The sequence below is a fragment of the Hemicordylus capensis genome, chromosome 2 (genome assembly GCF_027244095.1).
Source record: "Hemicordylus capensis ecotype Gifberg chromosome 2, rHemCap1.1.pri, whole genome shotgun sequence".
Taxonomy (NCBI): Eukaryota; Metazoa; Chordata; class Lepidosauria; order Squamata; family Cordylidae; genus Hemicordylus; species Hemicordylus capensis.
In genome coordinates, this window is record NC_069658.1 from 307202561 (window position 1) to 307220783 (window position 18223).

Sequence of the window (18223 nt, forward strand, 5' to 3'; positions counted from 1 at the left end):
AGAAACATGCTCCTTAGAATTAGCGAAAAGTCCTGTGGAATTCACTATAATTAGCAACAAGTCCTGAAGGAATAGCAAATTGTTACAGAGTGGCGGTGCTTTGTGTCAAGTAGGCGGTGCTTTGGTCAAGTAGGCTCTGGCCTAGAGGGTGTGCAAACAGGTTCGAATTTGAACCGGTTCAGCTCAAAGATTCGAATTTGCTCCAAACAGTGAATTGCATTGGCAATGCTGGTCTGAGTTCGAACCAAATGAGCCTGGTTTGGTTTGAACAGGCTCAAAGGCTTGAGCCTCCATTTTAGGTGCTAGCAGCCATTTTGTGTCAGTTGTCTCCCTTGATTTCATTTGCCAAGCTCCTGCTTCACTGATTGGCCAGATGTGTCTGGCTTTCTGGGAGGCTTTCCAGTGGTGCCAGTCCTGGGATACTGGCCAGGGAGGAGGGGAAAGGTGTGGGCTCCAAAAGGAGGGAGTTTCAAGTTCTACTTAAAGGTAAGTCCTGGCCTTGCAAAAACCACTTTTTGCTGGCTGCTGCTGGTGAAAGAGTTTGGCTGTAGACTTCTTGTGCCTGTCTGCCTCTGAGCTGCTGGTGGTGAGGTCTCTCCAGTCCCCCCCCCCTTTTTTTTTTTTTTTTTTGCCTACTCCCCCACTCCCCCTTCTCCAAAGTAAATTCCTCTGGCTGAGTATTTGTGTGTCTGTGCTGCTGCTGCATTTTTTGTTTTTGAAGTGAGTGACTGTCTCTCCTGCTCTGTGCCCACCGGCCCTTTGGCTTGTGAGGCCGCTCTGGCCCATTTCCCTGGTTCACCCCGCTGCCTCCCCTCTTCCTTTTGGCTGTTACTTATTACTGACTGGTGGCTGCTTCTTTTAATTCTGGGCTGAGTTGAGGAGTCCTCAGCTCAGCAGCCTCATTGGCTTTATTTCATTTTGGGGGGTTTTTTGGGGGGCGTGTCTTTGTTTTTGCTGGAACAGGCACTTTTCTTTTTTAACCCTTTTCCTGCTGTGCTTAGCACACTGCCTGCTCCAGACTCCAGTGCAGCAGCTGCTTCCTCTCTCTCACCCTCCCTCCCCTTTTCTCTTACCTATTCCCCAGCACATTCACCCCCAACAACTTTTTATTTTATTTTCTTCAGTGTTTCTCGTTTAATTTGTTTGTTTATTTGGGTGAGCAGTTAGGAGGCTGCTCATTCTGCCCTCTCCCCACCCTGGCTGTGCCCATCTGCCAGCCTGCCATTGTATCCCCCCCCGACCAGTATGTGGGGCAGAAAATTCTACAGGACAACGAGGGGTAAATGCTTTCATTTTGGTGCACCCTTTGTCCTTAGCAAGCCAGAGGCTGCTGGTTTGAATCCCCACTGGTATGTTTCCCAGACTAAGGGAAACACCTATATCGAGCAGCAGCGATATAGGAAGATGCTGAAAGGCATCATCTCATACTGCACAGGAGATGGCAATGGCAAACAGCAGAGAAGATGCCAGCATAGGATCCCACAGATCCCCACTGGCACCTCATTCTTTGGCCCAGGTGAGGTGGTGGCACAAAGGCTCTCCTATCTGGAGGAGCCTGCTGCTGCTGAGACAGGTCCAGGATCAGTGGCAGGTTCATCGGGTACACCAAAAGTGCTGCCACCCTGTGCAGAGCCTGGCAGTGTGTGTGTGGGGGGGCTCTCCTGCCAGGGAAGTTGCTTCTGTGGTGGGGGTGGAGGGCAGCGGATTGATGGCTGGCAGTGCAGCCAGATTATCCCTCCCTCTTGCTGCCCCTCCAATGCTCCTCTTGCCACTCAATGGGGGACACCCTGGTTATGCCCAGTCATGGCACAGTCCAGTTCTGGGTCTTTCCATTCTGGCTCTGAGGAGGAAGGCCTGTTGCCGAGGTGGCGGCACCCCCTCAGCCGAAGCCGGGTCTTCGATGCAGCGGGTGGAAGTATGATGCAGCAGGTGGAAGAGGGATGGGTGACATCCGTGGGAGACCACCAGCAGCACCCTTAGTTCTGCTGTCACCAAAGAGGCCCAAGAAGGCATCCAAGATGTCCAAGGCCACCCAGAGCAGTGATTGGCAGCATTTTGAAATCCTTCAAGATGCCCCAGCCACTGCTCACTGTGTTCACTGCAGGGCACAGGTCAGTCGGAGCAAGGATGCTAAGCATCTGGGGATGACCTCCATGTGGCGACACATGTGACGGCATCACCCGGATCACCTTGGCTCTGCTGACAGTGCTAGTGCACCCAGTATGCCTGTGACTAGTGCTGACCATGGCCATGCAAAGGCTTCCATGAAGCAGGGCATGCTGCTGGACAAGTGGTGGACACAATCATCAGGCAAGAAGCGTCCTGGTCATGTGGAACCATGTCTCCATACCCGCTTAATAGGGGAGATGATGGCCACTGATCACTAACCTTTTCAGGTGGTTGAGGAACCCAGCTTCCAGCTCACACCCAGCTACACGATCCCCTCAAGGACCACGTTCATTCGGACCATGGTCCCCTCCCTATATGTGAGAGGCAGGGAGCTTGTGCCAGCCATGCTGTGTACAGTGCCGGCTGGCACCAGTGTGCATTTCACCACTTATCTCTGGAACAGTGTGAGTGGAATGCACACTGCTTTCCTAGCCCTAACTGCTCCCTGGTGGGGCCCGGAGAGAGAGGGGACTTCTGGTACTGCCTCTGGCTCAAGGGCATCACACACTGCATTTCAGCACAGGTGGGCCGTCTTGCACGTGGAGACTTTGGATGTCAGGCACACCAAGGAGGTAGCAGCCATACTCAGCCACCAAACTGATGAGTGGATAGGTGGGTTGCCACACCTCACTGGGGACTTCATTGTGACAGACAATGACTCCAGCATCACAGCAGCAGTATAGTCAGTGTTGGAGTGTGTGAACATCTGCTGCATGGCACACACACTCCACCTGGCTGTCAGGGATGCCCTTCGCCTCAAGGAGGTGAAGTCGTCCATGGAACAGGGCCGTCCCATACAGGGTGCTGTTGCTGCCATAGCTGCGCTTGTGGAGAAGTCCCGCAAGATTGTGCTCACTTCTACCAGAGTGAGAAGTCCAGGTGCCTGCTCCACAAATGGCAACGTGACCATGGCCTTCCTCACCATCTCATCCCCATGGATGTAAATACCTGGTGGAACTCCCCCTTCCTCTTGTTCCAGCGCCTGCTGGGGCAGGAGGTGGCCCTCAACAACCTGGCGAGGAATGAGTCTTTGGGCATGTGCAACCTACCCAACATGGAGTGGAAGCTCATGCCCAAGATGGTGTCAGCACTCGAGCCCTTCCTGTTTGCCATGAAGAGCTTGTGTGGCAATACCACTCCTCTGAGTCAGGGCCTGCATGCTGCTATTCTCTAGGAAAAGCTGATGGGTGAACTCTGGACCTCGCTGATCATGCCAGAGGGGCGTGCTCTGGCTGGAAGGCTGAGGGATGGGGTTGTTGATAGGCTGGTAGATGGGTTGGGTGACATGGGGGAGTAAGTCCTGTCTTGTGTCTGCAACATGACCATGAAGGACAATGTCATTTGCACGGATGACCTGCCCAGGTGGAGGGACCTCCTGGTCCAGAGAGTTAGAGAAGAGGAGGATCATTGGACCAGAGACCAGTAGGGTGGTGATGGTGCACCGCACAAGCGTGCATGATCCACACCCAGCAGCAGTAGTGTGGATGGCAATTCATTTCCCACCTCTTCCTCTTTCCAGTCCAGCGGTGTGGCATCCCAGGCAGCAGCACCAACACAACAGGCAGTTCCTCCCGCTAAATCAGCCCAGTGGTTTAAGCGGGTGTATCTTGGCGCCTGCCCAGTTTGCAGGAGGCTTGGCCTACCAAGCCCACCAGTGCTGCCCAATGCCTTGTGTAGTTTCTGGAGGACCCTGTGGAGGAAGACCCAGAGATAGACTGTGTGCAGTCTGGCCAAACCTGGCAGTGGTTGCCAGGGAGAGTTGTGGCACAATGTGCCTTGCCCCCAAACCCATTTTGGTGCCCAGGCACCCCCACCCAGGGGGGCAGATGGGGCATCCTCAAATCCCCATTATTCCCTATGGGAAAATGCAAAAAATGTAAAAATCTTCAGAAATTCATCAATAATCGCAGGAGTGTCCAATTGCTTTGGGGTTTGGTGGATGGTAGGATGGGTGCCTACCACCCATGGGTGCTTTTGTGCCCCTAGGTGCTCTGCATAGGGAATAATGGGCCAGTTCAAGTCCCCATTATACTCTTTGTAGAACCTTTTAGAACTGGTTCGACTTGGGCTTGAATTCAAACCAAACCGGGGGTGGGGTGTGGGGGTGGGGGTTGAGCAAAACCCAAACAAAACCTGGTTCAAATTGGGTTTGAATTTGAACCAAACAGGCCATTGGTTTTGTGCACACCCCTAGAGGTGGGCAGACGAGAGACTGGAACCTGTCAGGAGGAGGTCTCTGGTGATTTGCTAAATCAGCCCTGGGGAAAGACTACTAATTCAATATAGTTCTTCCCCTCCCTCTTCACTGCCAGCAGGAAGTTAATTTTAGGGTGGGGGGGGAGGTCTTATGTATCTTTTTACATTGCAGCGGAGCAGGAAGGGAAGAGCTGCAGCTAAACCTGTTTTCTTGGAGGACCACTCAGTAAAAAGCAGGAAGGGAATCAGTTGTTTAAAGATGAAGATGTTGGCAGTGAGGATGTTTTAGGGCAGGGCTGCACAACTTAGGCCCTTCAGCTGTTTTGGGACTACACATCCCATCATCCCCAGCCACAGTGTCAAATATTAAGGGATTATGGGAGTTGTAGTCCAGCATCTGTAGGAAGGCTAAGGTTGTGTAGCCCTGGTTTAGGGGGTCAGAAGTAATGCTTAGAATGATTTGCTTGCAAAACTATCCAATTTCCTCCTGATCTGTGAAGGGAAGAAGAAATCAGATAAGTTGGAAGCAATCCCAAGGCCAGAGCAAGGGCTCTTGCCCCACCAGGAAATATGTTATATGAGGAAGCATTCACAAATCAGCAGCCTGAAGGTATACAACTCATTATACCATGTCAGGATTCTATCACTTTCATTCTACTGCAGCTGTAGACCAGACTTGGGATTCGGCATGTAACAGCAAACAGTCCACAGGATGTGCAGCATTCCACCTCTGTAATGTAGTGCTGCACCACAGGAGGACTGCTCTGGACGGAGAATATAGCCCTGACACTTGTCAGAATGGGGGAAACCGTGGAACTACTGTGAGCGCAACCAGCATCAGGGTTGTGTTCCAAGTCTGCAGCAGCCCCAGGACCTATCATGATGGTGGCATAATGGTGTGCATCATGTCAGAACAACCTTAATGTGTGTGGAGTGCTAGCATGCTGAATTGTGACTTGTAGATGTAGCAAATTGCCCAGAATTAACGGCTACAGACATGCCAGAATCCAGTTGGCAAGAAATCAGTCCATCCAGCCAAGGATGGCTCCAGACAGCGGGGCAGGGAGCAAGTACCCTACCCAGACAAGTAGTTTGCCCTCCCCACCTGCCCCCAATTCTGTTTCGGAAATCAAATATGTTTCTGAACTGCACACCCACCCATAAATGCACTTTTCTCCTTCTCTGCTCTGCCTCATTTTTCTTTCTGGGGCTGCCACTGCATCTAGAACAAAATAAAGATCAGGCCCTGAGCCCATGGGTAATGGATAAATGAGGTGCAGTTTCCTTAATCGGGTACTTTCCAAACAGCAACTCAGTCTGAGTCATTATGTGCAGGACCCACATGTGGACCTCAATACCTCACTGTCGCATACTAAGGTCATTCACATGACCAAAATCCCTGGGGCTAGGCAGGGCTGGGGGGAAGGCAGGATTATACCTTCCTGTCCCCACACAAGCAAGGGATAACATGCACTCCGTTGCGCCACATGATCAACACAGCAGAGATGTCTTCACAGGGATCTAAAGTTCTCCAGTATCCCATGATGCATTGTGCAGGCAGCGGAAAGATGTACAAAAATGTACATCTTTGATATACAAAGTGGAAATATCTAAAGCAGGGTAGTTAAAGGGTCAAGTGGTCAAGAAATTATTCACAAGTTAACCAAACACATTTAGATGAAAAATGTTATCTGGATGCTTGTTAGATGAACATATCTACGAGTGTGGTTATTCACCACAGCTGAAATTTTCTTCTGCTCATTTGGGATGTACAATGTGTGGCCCTTTCTCACTACGGTGCAGATAATTAGGCCAAGAAGAATTGATCCATCCAGCTGTCATATCACCTGTTTCAAGGAGAACCTAAAATCTTCAGAATGTCTTGCTAATACTAAAAACCTGGCATCAAAAGTGGGTGGTGGTGGTCTGGAATGCAATTCATCTCTTAAAATTCTTTCTTCTAGCTTCTTCCACTCCATTAGCATGAGTTCACTAGTGGGGTTCTGGTTTGGATTATCCTTTGTATGCAGTGGGAACAAGTGAATTGAGGTTTCCTGAGTTCTCTGGTTTAATTCCCATGTGTTCCGAGGCATTTGATCAAGTGCGTAAAAGTCAAGTGTTCCCATGGCAAATATCCACCAATGCTCCTTTCATCTAATACAATGGCAAATAGCCCATTCTTTTGCTCCATCATTCTTTTCAGAATATGCTAGTGATGGGTGACTCACCTTTGGAAAAGCTCTAGGACAAACGTGGGATTTTTCTGAGACACCTCAGTGTTGGGGCACTTAGGGGAGCTCTTTCCCAGTCTTCTTCACTGCCAGTTCCCCCTTTCCCCAAATCTATGCTTGGAGGGTAGGGCAGTGGCAAGGAGGGCTGGTGTGGAGCAGGGTTCTCTCTAATTTTTTTTCATCTGTGTGCAGAATGAGTTTTGTTCTGGGCAGCAGTATCAAGGCAGTCTGCACGCACATGCATTCAGAATGGGGCCTTCCTGATTCAACCTGAGCGGGATCTAAAATTAACCTTGGCAGACTTCAAAAACCATGTGAGCATGTACATGCCTTAGAGGGAACACTGATATGGAGTACTTGCAGCAGCAGCAGCAATGGCAAGCTAATTTTTAAAGCCTGGATGCTCATGCAGAGTGCTAATTGCTGTTGGGAAGCTTAGGACAGGGGCGGAGCTATCATTGGGAGAACGGGTTCAAAGAACCTGGGCCCTGCCCAATCAGGAGCTGCCATTCGCGGCCCTGACACACCCCCACGTCTGACGTCAGACGCGGGGGGCGGTAGTTTAGCTCTGAAGCCGGGGCGTGCGGCCCCTTTGGGAGCTAAACAAAGGCTGGCGCTGTGTTCACAGAGCCAGCCAGGAGGAGCGGTTCTTCCCTGCAAAGGCAGGGAACAGCCGCTCCTGGTTGAGCTCTGCAAACTCAGCGCCAGCCTAAGTAGCTCCATAAGGGGCCGCTCGGCCCCTTCAGGAGCTAAAAGACTGGTGCTGCCTTTGCAACACAGCCCAGGAGCTGTGAAAATCAGCGAAAGCAGCACCAGCCTTCGTTTAACTGCTGAAGGGGCCATGCGGCCTCTTTGGCAGTTAAAGAGTAACTGAAGGTCTTTCAGCCGAACGGAGTCTTCAGGCTCCATTCGGCCAGACCACGCCCCCACGTCTGATGTCAGGCGCGGGGGTGGGGTCAGCAGGGCCGCGTGGCAGCGGCTGTACACAGGCCGCCAGTGGTCCCACTACGCTCCTGGCTTAGGAAATAACATTTCAAATGCTTTCCACTTCAATCTCTTGGGGAGAGAGACATTGAAAACTCAATTTCCCAGGCTCCCCAGTGGCAATGAAAAGATGCTCTGTACAAATGTCCAGGACCCAAAGATCAGGCTTCAGCTGCTGCTACAAACCCTCTTTCTCAAGGTCTCCTTTTAAGGATAAGTTTTGGAAAGGGGGCAGGACCAGCAGCAAGCAAGTGTCTGGGAGTGTGGTGTGCTGATGCAAAGAACACTCATTGTGGGCGAGGCTGGACTTAAGGGCTTGGACTCAGCTCATAATGGCTCCATGTTTTCTGCAGTGAGGATGAGTGTTCAGAAATTATACTCCTACCCGATTCCAAATTCGGCTCTTGTAAAGGCCAGCATATTGGCTGCAGTTAAGCAGGAGATATGATCATAAATATAATTGACTTTGCTTCTTTTTTAAGGGGTTGCTACTGAATTCCACTAAAAACAAAATTTGGTTAAAAATCCACAGTTCCAGGAAAGAGCAAGAGACTTACTGAAATCCATAATTTCCTGCCAAGTATGCTGTTTTCCTTCATCCGAAAAGTGCTCTAGTGTTTTATATACCACAGCAAGAAGTATCCTTCATCCTCAATATAGTTTTATCCATGCTGCATTTTAACACTATGTCAGACTCCCAGGGGATGGGGTGGGCTCCTAGCCCTTCTTGGACTCCAGAATGACTGGGTCAGCACCAAAAAAAGGTCAGCCTCAGGAACAACCAGGGGAAGAGGTTAGCTTGTCACCTGAGTCCTCCTCCTGGCTCGCTGCATTCAGCCAGCTCTCTCTCCTGGAGAACTCCTGGCTCCCATGCTCAGAAGCAGCTCCTCCTCCTCAGCTGCCTTGTCTTTAAATGCCCCAGTGCAGAGCTGACAGGGCTTCAAGCCAACTTCCAGCCCCGCCCCCTTCCTGGCCTCGCTTCCTGTTTCCTGCCACACCCAACCTAGCTGTCTCCCTGGAGCTGTTTCCTGCAGCTCTCCCTGCCTTGCCCTCTCAACCCCACTGGGATCCGACCCGCCTGGGCCCTTCTCATCCCTACTGCCCCTGAGGGGAATGAAAACCCCACAGGAGGGATGCCATGCCCTTCTTCAGACTCCACAAGGCCACCCAAGCAACCAGGTAACATGGCATCCCGACACACTATTTGTGACAACCCACTTCTTCTATCATTGAATTCAATGATAATCTCCCCCCACCCTCCCCAAATTACTAGATGCACTTCTGCATGAAAACTGGAATTTCATTGGGAGGTTAGCCCAACTGACCTAGAGATGAAGAATCCAGATGTCCATCTCAAATCCTTTGCTCATGGTGTGTGTGGGGGGTGGGGAATAGCCTGATCTGATGTGCACCTATGCAGTACGTCCTAAATACCTTTAGGAATTGGTAGGGTACAGGCTTATTATACGTTTAGCGCCTCTGTGAAGGTTACGGAATTCACAGTGTGCTGCCCACACCTCACTTGGGAAGCCATTTATTGTGGTGGTGATAGTAGAGGGTCCAATCAGAACCATGGCTTTGAGCAATTGATAATGCCAGGAAAAGATGGCAGACAAGGCCCTCGCTGGGAAGCAGGGTTTTACACACACACACACACACACACACACACACACACACACACACACACAACTTAACAGAATTAAAAACAACCCTTTTTTTTTTGACTACTGAAAACTCTTACATGAAAGATATTTCAAGTACCTAATAAGTTCACAGGTGCATATTTGTTGCACAATTACAACATCAAAGGATGACAACATCACAGGTTAAGCACCACAGCTTTGATTTAATTTCATTTCAAACACATTATTTTTCAGAGGAGGAACTTCACACTTTGGGGCGCAAATCTCTAAAACATATATGCACATATATGTGAATTGGCCCATAGACCACGTTCATAGTATTTAATGAGTGAGACTTTAGTTTTAAAACCCTGATCCTTGAACATACAGAATAAGATCCTTGGTGTCATTTATTTGAATCCAGCAGTTTCCAATAAATAAATAAAAATCCTTTCCTACCCATATCCTACCAGGTGTGATGCAAAGGGTCTATTTCTTTAATGTATACTATGTAGAGTCCAGTACTTTAAACCACTATCAGTTTATTCTTCCCAGTCTTGTTGCTAATTGACATTCTGCCCATGGAAACTTGAACTGATTGGCAGTTGCAAGAGATCTGCATGATGATTTGAAAACAATATACGAGGAAGCTAGCATCACACATTTACTGTGTCGATTTTTTTTTAAGCACCAGGGATCTTGGGATGTGCAAAATGTTTCGATGTTGAAACATTTCAACAAAACTACTACTACTACTACTACTACTCTGAATATTGATATACCGCTCTTCAACCAAAGTTCTCAAAGTGGTTTACATAGAAAAATAAATAATACATAAATAAGATGGCCCCCTGTTCCCAAAGGGCTCACAATCTAAAAATAAGGAAGATACCAGCAACAGCCACTGGAAGGATGCTGTGCTGTGGTTGGATAGGGCCAGCTAGCTAGTTAGCTCTCCCCGTGCTAAATATAAGATAATCAACACTTTAAAAGGTGTCTCTTTGCTCAATTAACAGGGGTTAAAATGCCTCCTAAATAAAGGGCCTGTTTTGAGCTTGGAACAAAACAATTCAGTTTGATTGAAACATTTTGATATATGGAATGGCATTTTGGAGGCCTGTTTCCCCCTTGCTGATTGGTTTTCTGGTACTGGCTTCTGATTGGCTTGCAATATCCTTGCCTCTTGGTTGGCCTGTTATCATACAAATCAAGTGTTGTCATAGGCAACTGTGCCTCCACTGACTGGTGGGAGGGAGGAGGGAACACAGAGTACGGAGCACAAAAGGAAGAAATTTCAAAATGTATTCAAAGGGAATTGAAAATAAAACTGATAGTATTTAAATGCCCTTATATAAATCTATGGTGCAGTTAAATTTGGAGTACTGTGTTCAGTTCTGGTCACCATACCTCAAAAAGGGCATTATGGAACTGAAGAAGGTGCAGAAGAGGGCAACCAAGATGATCAGTGGCCTAGAGCACCTTCCTTATGAGGTAAGGCTGGGACTTTTTAGTTTAGAAAAAACTAAAAAGTTTTTAGTTTAGAGGGGCAACGTGGTAGAAGTATATAAAATTATGCAAGGTGTGGAGAGAGAGGATAGAAATGTTTCTCCCTCTTGCATAACTTTAGAATGAAGAGTCATCCCATGAAACTGATTGTCAAGAAATTTAGGACCAACGGAAGGAAGCAGTTTTTCACACACCTACGTAATAGGAATGTGCAAATCGATTTGAATTCAAATCGATTCAATTCGAATGTGGGTGATTTGAGTAATTTGAATTTGAATTGAATTACACTTTAAAAGGGCAATTTGAATTGAATTCAAATCAGATTTTAAAAATCCAATTTGAATTTGATTCGAGAGCCATTTGGCATCTTTAAAAAACCATTCTGTCTCCTTGATTGTTTAGAAAAGGTGCCAAAACAGGGTTGAAGCAATTCAGATTTTATTGAAATTTGAATTGAATCTTCAGACAGATTTTAATTTGATTTGAATTTGAAACACATTTTCAGAATTCAATTCGAATTCAAAATGCATAGAAAAATTCATTCCATGCACATCTCTACTAATTAACCTATGGAATTCTCTGCCACAAGTTGATAGCCACCAGCCTCGATGGCTTTAAGAAGGGCTTAGATAAATTCAAGGAGGACTGGTCTATCAATGGATACTACTCCAAGGGCTACTACTCCAGCATGAGGGGCAAGATGCCCCTAAATACCAGTTGGGGGGGAGCAACAGCAGATGAGGGGGCATGCCCTCTTGCCTGTGGGCTTCCCAGAGGCTTCTGGTGGGCCATTGTGTGAAACAGGATGCTGGATTGGGAGGCAGAGAGAGCCCTTATAGTGTGCCTCCCTTGAAGAGGATCCATCAGGAGAAGAAAAGGAAGGAATTAAGGAAGTTTTGATTTTGTGATTTTCTTTTCTCAGCACTGAGTAGAATATGCTGTACTATTGCTGCTATAACTGTTTGGTTTTGCTGAATCTCAGATTGATAAAGTCAGAACTTGAATGCCTTCCTTGCTTGAATTGTAGTTTGTTTTCTTTGTGAGATAGTGTTGTGGTGAGAAATGAATGGTGGCAGCCCCCACCCTCAGTAATATTTCTTGGTGATTGCTGTCATGAGTGCTATGTCTGGCCTTGAGACTAATTTGTGCTTCACACGCTGCTCTGTATTGCAAGGTGTATTGCAAGGTGTATTGCAAGGTGTTGTACTCAGTCAAAATGTGGCTGAAGTTTCTCTAGTTGCTTGCTGCTAAGGGTGCTGTTGCAATGCTAAGAAGTAATGTAAGGAGTCATAATTGTTGTTTGAGAGAGCAACTTGTGCCAATGATGTTACTGCAGCGCAGGTACTGTGGTTGGCAATGGATTCTGGGTCAATGATTCTTTTTTGGCCATTTTTGGACTGTGTTTGAAATGTGTGTTCTGTGTTGGGGACAGCTTCCCATTTACTGTGTGCTTCTAATCTGCAGTGTTTTTCAAGGCAGGGTGGCAAAATGCATTGCAAATTGCAATGCAAATCTTGTGTGTGCACTCTCTGAGTGCAGCTTGTTCTAGCCATAGGGAACAATGGGGAAACTCAAAACACCGCATTGTTTCCCCTGGGTAGCTCCTAGGAACACCAAAGTGGGTTGTGTGGTAGGGCATGATAGGTGCTACTTACCACCCAGCTCACAAAAGAAATGGACAAGTGGGTAATTTTAAACACATTTTTAACCTTTACCTCACCCTCCCCAACCCCCATAGGATCGTTGGATGAAATGTTTTGGCCTTTTGTGTTTTGTTTTGAGCTCGCTATTTGTTTTAAGCTCATTTTGTGCACATCCATACAGGGATCACACAAGGACATTGCTGACTTGGATGTAGCTGATTTAAAGTACAAGCCAAAAGAGGTGATTAACAAAAGGAGTCTAAGAAACCTCAACAAGATATTAGGAAACAAATATGATCTAGACATTGTACTAATAATCTTATATACAGAGGAAATCATTATTTTACATGCAATCTAGTGAGAAGCAGAGTGGAAAGTGGCTTATGGCCATCTAGTGTTTGCAAGTAAGGTCACTAGGTGATGCTATGCTCCAACTTCAGCCTCACTGGCAGAGAAGAGAGACAGCTCTCTTTCTCTAGGACCCACTGGCAGAGTTTGGAGTTGCAGCCAAGAGGCTCATACTGCATGCAGCAGCCAAGGAGCTAAATGAGTTATCCACCCATCATGGCTCCACCTTGTTGCCAGTCCTTACCCTGGGCAAAGTTTAGCTCTTGCTAAAGCAGAGTCAATGCCTGCCGGAAAGAGAGAGGGATTTTCTATCCAGCACCTCTTCACACAGCATTTTCCATGGATTCAATCCCATGACCCTCTTTGCACTGGTCCTACCTGGGCAGGTATCCAGCTATTGCCCAGGTCTTTACAAATTCACTTATCTTCTCCTGATGGGAGGTGATGAAAAAGGGATCCTAATTTTACTTGAATGGGGTGGGGGTGGGGGTGGGGAAATCAGTCATGTTATTCTACTTTTGAACACGATAAAAATATTTAAACATTACTCTGTGTAATATCTATAGCTCATTAAATATTTAAAGGTATAGGAATAAAGAACATAAAAACCCACCTCCTTCATACACAAGTCTTTGTTCTTGTTGAAACATAGGTCTTCTTCAAACTGCTATTGTATTTCCAGCAGTCAAGTACTCTCTTTCATTGTCATGGAACAGGATGTACACCATGGCCAGCCAGCCATGAGAGAGACTGAGGAGTTGCCTCAGTGAGGCAAGTGGATGAAGGTCACACCAGGCAGAAGCATTCTGCCGGGCCATGCAGAAGCCCATTGCGCAGGCATGGCTGCCTCCAAAATGGCCGCCAGACCAGAGGGGGAAGAGCCAGCCAGCCGGTTTTGGCTGGTGGGGGGAGGGGGAATCTCCAGGGATCCCCCCCATGCCACCTCGAGCAACTCCTCTGGAGGGGGTAAGTTAAAAAAAATTAAATTGTATATATAGTGAACCATCCAAATGGCCAGGGTGTGTGTGTTCAGTCTGAGGTCAGACCAAACAGGGCATGGTTCAATTCAACCCTGAACAGTTGAACCAAACCAGTTCAAAGTCGAACCTGTTTGTACATCGATAATTTCAAACTGGCTTTCGGGCAGACTATGGGGTTGAGATGGTATAGTGTTATCAGTATGCTGATGACACCCAAATCTATTTCTCCATATCAACTTCATCAGGAAATAGCCTAACTTCCCTAAATGCATGCCTGGAGGTGGTAATGGGCTGGATGAGGGAGAACAAACTGAGTCTGAATCCAATCAAGATGGAGGTACTCATTGTGGGAGTTCAAGACTTAGGAAGTAGCTTAGATCTGCCTGTTCTGGACAGGGTCTCACTCCCTCAGAAAGCAGGTACATGGTCTGGGAGTACTTCTGGACCCAAACCTCTCCCTGATTTCTCAGGCTGAGGCAGTGGCCCGGAGTGCTTTTTATCAGCTTTGGCTTATTGGCCAGCTACATCAATTTCTGGGGATAAACGACCTTAAAACAGTGGAGCATATGCTGGTAACATCCAGACTTGACTACTGCAATTTGCTCTATGTTGGTCTACCTTTGTATGTAGTTCAGAAACTGCAATTAATACAGAATGCAGCCGCGGGGTGGTCTTTGGGGTTGCCTGAAGAGTTCATATTACACCCATTTTAAAAGAATTACACTGACTGCCAATAGATTTCTGGGTAAAATACAAAGTGTTGGTTATTACCTACAATTATTACCTAATACCTTGGGTCTGAGGTATTTAAGAGAGCGCCTTCTTCTTCATCAACCCCATCGCCTGTTAAGATCATCTGGGGAGGTCTGGTTGTGGTTGCCAGCAGCTCAGTTGGTGGCAACTCAAAACCGGGCCTTTTTTAGAGTTGCCCCGGGACTCTGTAATAGGGTTGTGCATTCCCCCCCGTTTTGTTTTTGGCCCAAATCCGAAACACCCCCATTTTGTTCTTTGTTTGAAACCAGACAATCCGAAACACCACAATTTTGTTCTTTGTTCAAAATTGCAAAATCTGAATCAAAAATGTTTTGGATTTAAACAAATGGCCCAGGAAAAAACTAATGGGTGGGAGTGATAGTGCCCAATGGGTGGGAGCTACTACCCAAATTTCAGAAGAATTGGGCAAAGGGCTGGTTTTTGGTGAATTTTTGAAGTTTAAGATTTTCCCCATAGGGAATAATGGAGGTTTCAGCAAAAATATAGCTTCACGTTGGGGGGCACTGAGGTGGCCCAGAGCGAATGGTGGTATAGAGCACATAGGGTGCCAACTACCCCCATGGGTTGCTAACCCATGGGGTACTGGGTTCTGTTGTTTCTGAATCTTTTGAGTGTAGATTCTCTGGTAGCATATGAGAGTGGATTCATGGTTTGTCATTGAAAATCTCATACGCTACCAGAGAATCTACAGGCTGGACTCAGGCTAGCAACAAGGCAGGCATAGGCAATGGCATGGCATCTCTCAAGGGGGTGAAAAAAATTCTTCTGGAACAAAAAAGCAATGCAGCGTATAAATCCATCCCCAGGCTCGCATGCAGTAGCCATAGCAGGCTGGCAGACTGGGCTCAGGCTGGCAACAAGGCAGGCAGGCATAGGCAATGGCATGGCATCATCATGGCAACTTGAGGCATGCCATGCAATACAAACTAGTTCTCTCTCTCTTCAATGAGGCAGAAAGGCAGAATGGCGACTACTAACTTGCTGAATGAATTGAAAACCCCTTCTTGAACTCTCCGCTACCTTTGCCCCTTCTTCGACCCTCCCCCTGGCCAATGTGGGGTCAGTAAAGAGTGGCAAGAGGCAAAAGAGCCAATGGGGAACAAGGAGGAAATAGTCAGCAGGTCAGCCCATGATTTAGGTCACTGATCAGAAGGCTGGAAGGGTGGGAAATTCAAAGAGATGTCAAACACAAAATGGAGACTGACTCAGAGATCGCCACAAAATGGACGTCCCAAACAACAAAACATTTTGTAGCCAAAACATGGACGTTTTGTTTTGTGTACAGAACTTTTGGATTTGGAAAATGGGTGTTTTGTTTTGTCTACAAAACAGCCGAAACGGCCCGTTTTGAGTATAAAACGTTTTGTACCCGGAACGTTTCTCACATCCCTACTCTGTAACATGCTTCCTAACAAAATTAGAGTTTCCCCTTCTTTTAATGTTTTTAAGAAGGACCTAATAACATACCTGTTTAGTCATGGTTTTAGTTTATAGTTTTAAAGCTTCGGTTTTAGAGGTTTTATTGTATTTTAAATTGTTTTAATTAGGTTAATGTTTTAACTGGTTTTATACTGTGAACCGCCCAGGGACCTTTTGTATGGGGCGGTATATAAATGTACCAAATAAATATAATAAATAAATACTGAGTAGTGTGCCTGTGGGCTCACCACCACCACTGCCACCATCTAACACACACTCTCTTTTCTTCACTTCCTTTCCCACTCCTTTCCCCTCATTTTAAAATAGTGGGAAGAAGAGGAGGATGTACAGTAGTGGTCCTGGCATGCTGCTGATTAGAGGAGAAGGTGCAGCAGCAGCGGTGGTGGCACAGATAAGAGGGGGTGCACAGCTGGAGGAATATTTGTTGTCTCAAGGCACCATGCAAGGGAGGCCATGCCTTGCCACACCACCTCAGGCACAGGGTAGGGTGGGAGGCTTTGGCCTGCCTGTGAACTACCAGACAAAGGGAGAACTTTAACCCCGGCTGGTCTAAACAGCTGCCAAGGACCAGTGCAGGAGTCATAGTCTGCCTGGTAATCTTTCTATGGCACAGGATACCTGTCTGATTCCTTCCTGACTCTTACCCTCATTATTAGATTTATATCCTGCCTGCCTTCCATCAGTATACATGGGGTTCCCAGACAGTCACTCATTCAGGCACTAGCCAGACCCAGACCGGCTTCCTAGCAAAGTGACTATATGATGTGCCTTCAGCCCAAACCCTGGAGTGAACTCTTTCCTCGCGATGAATTCAAGTCACCATTACTCATATAAAGGAACAGATTATCACGCAGAGAGCTCCAGTGACTCCAGAGTCAGTCACATCCCAAACAGATCTGTATTAATTTATTCTCCTTCTAAAAGACACTCTCTATAGAATGAGTAAATAAGCTCTAGGAATGCCTTTAACGGCGTCGTCGTCTTCTTTTTTTACCAGACTTTGTATACTCCCTCTATCCCGCCCTACAATAGAGCAATTTGATGGGATTTAATTCCACAGGGGGGCATTTTAACACAAAAACACGACAAGGTTCATATGGATTTCCAGTAACTATTCAGACATTCCTCTGCTAATAAACTCCTTTACCACGACTGCTAATGTGCAGGTGTGCATTTTTCAACAATGAAATGTCAATTTAAAAGTGGGTTGAACCAAATCCGGCAAAAGGAAAGATTAGTCTTACATACCATGGCCTTTTAATTTACTTCCTCATATTGTTGCACAGACCTATAAAAAAAGAGAGTGCTCGGCAGTATATGGTCCTATATTTAATGCAAATGAATACAAATAAAAGCATCCGTAAAAAAGAAGGGCCAGGTTTCACTCTGGTAAAAGGAATGATGAGACCTACAGAGAATTAAGCTAGGTGCTAATAGGTTTAAAAATAACCTTCTGGAAAAGTTTTGTTTTGATCTTTGTATACTATTACAACACATGCATAATGGCTTTGAAACATCTTTACGTGGCAACAATTCTTGAAGCATGCTCCGAGTTTTTAGATTCACAGCATTCTTCAAGGCATCTATATGTAGCTGCTTATATGGCCAGCTTTTCTGGCTTTTTATTAGATTTATAGAATTTATTATTGTTTTAAATAATTTTAATGTTTTAACTTTGTTTTTAATATATGTTGTTTTATTGTAAACCACCCAGAGACATGAGTTTTGGGTGGTATACAAATATGCTAAACAAACAAACAATCCTTTGGCATATTTGTATCCCTGAATTGTGGGTGGGGAGGTGGAGTGGCTGTGCCTATAATAATAATATCTCCCTTACCAGCATTACTGCCAGGGATAGCCTATATTGAATGTGTGTACCTGCATCCGGAGACCAGGAATAGACTGGGACTTCTGTTGGTGTACCATTCACCCTGCTGCCCAGCAGAATCCCTAACTGAGCTGACTAGCATGGTTAAAGAGTTGGTCACCCAGACTGATAGTTGTAGGGGACTTTGATGTTGCCTTTGGGACCAATTTGAGACCATTCTGTCAGGAGCAGCTCAGGAGTTCATAGCAGTCATGACAACTATTGGCCTATCCCAAATGGTCTTGGGACTGATGCATGTTGAGCACATAAGAAAAGCCCTGCTGGATCAGCCCCAAGGCCTATCTCATCCAGCATCCTGTTTTACACAGTAGCCCACCAGATCCCTCTGGGAACGCCACAGACAAGAACTGAGGGCATGCCCTCTGGCTTGCCACATGAAATGATAAATGTAGTTCAGTATAAGCAAGTGTAAAGTGATGCTTATTGGGGCAAATATACA

The 18223-nt window shown here is 46.6% G+C and overlaps 1 long non-coding RNA gene across 3 annotated transcripts in view; it reads left to right on the plus strand.

Moving 5' to 3' along the window:
* Positions 1-368: 368 nt before the first annotated feature.
* Positions 369-18223, plus strand: part of LOC128341804 (uncharacterized) — a 44577-nt gene continuing 26722 nt past the window's right edge. For 2 of the 3 annotated variants that reach the window (XR_008314586.1, XR_008314587.1), the window contains exon 1: positions 8349-8759. This is a non-coding gene — a long non-coding RNA (uncharacterized LOC128341804). Of the gene's footprint in view, positions 487-8348; positions 8760-18223 lie in introns of those variants that run through there. The other variant, XR_008314588.1, reaches the window with a different exon arrangement.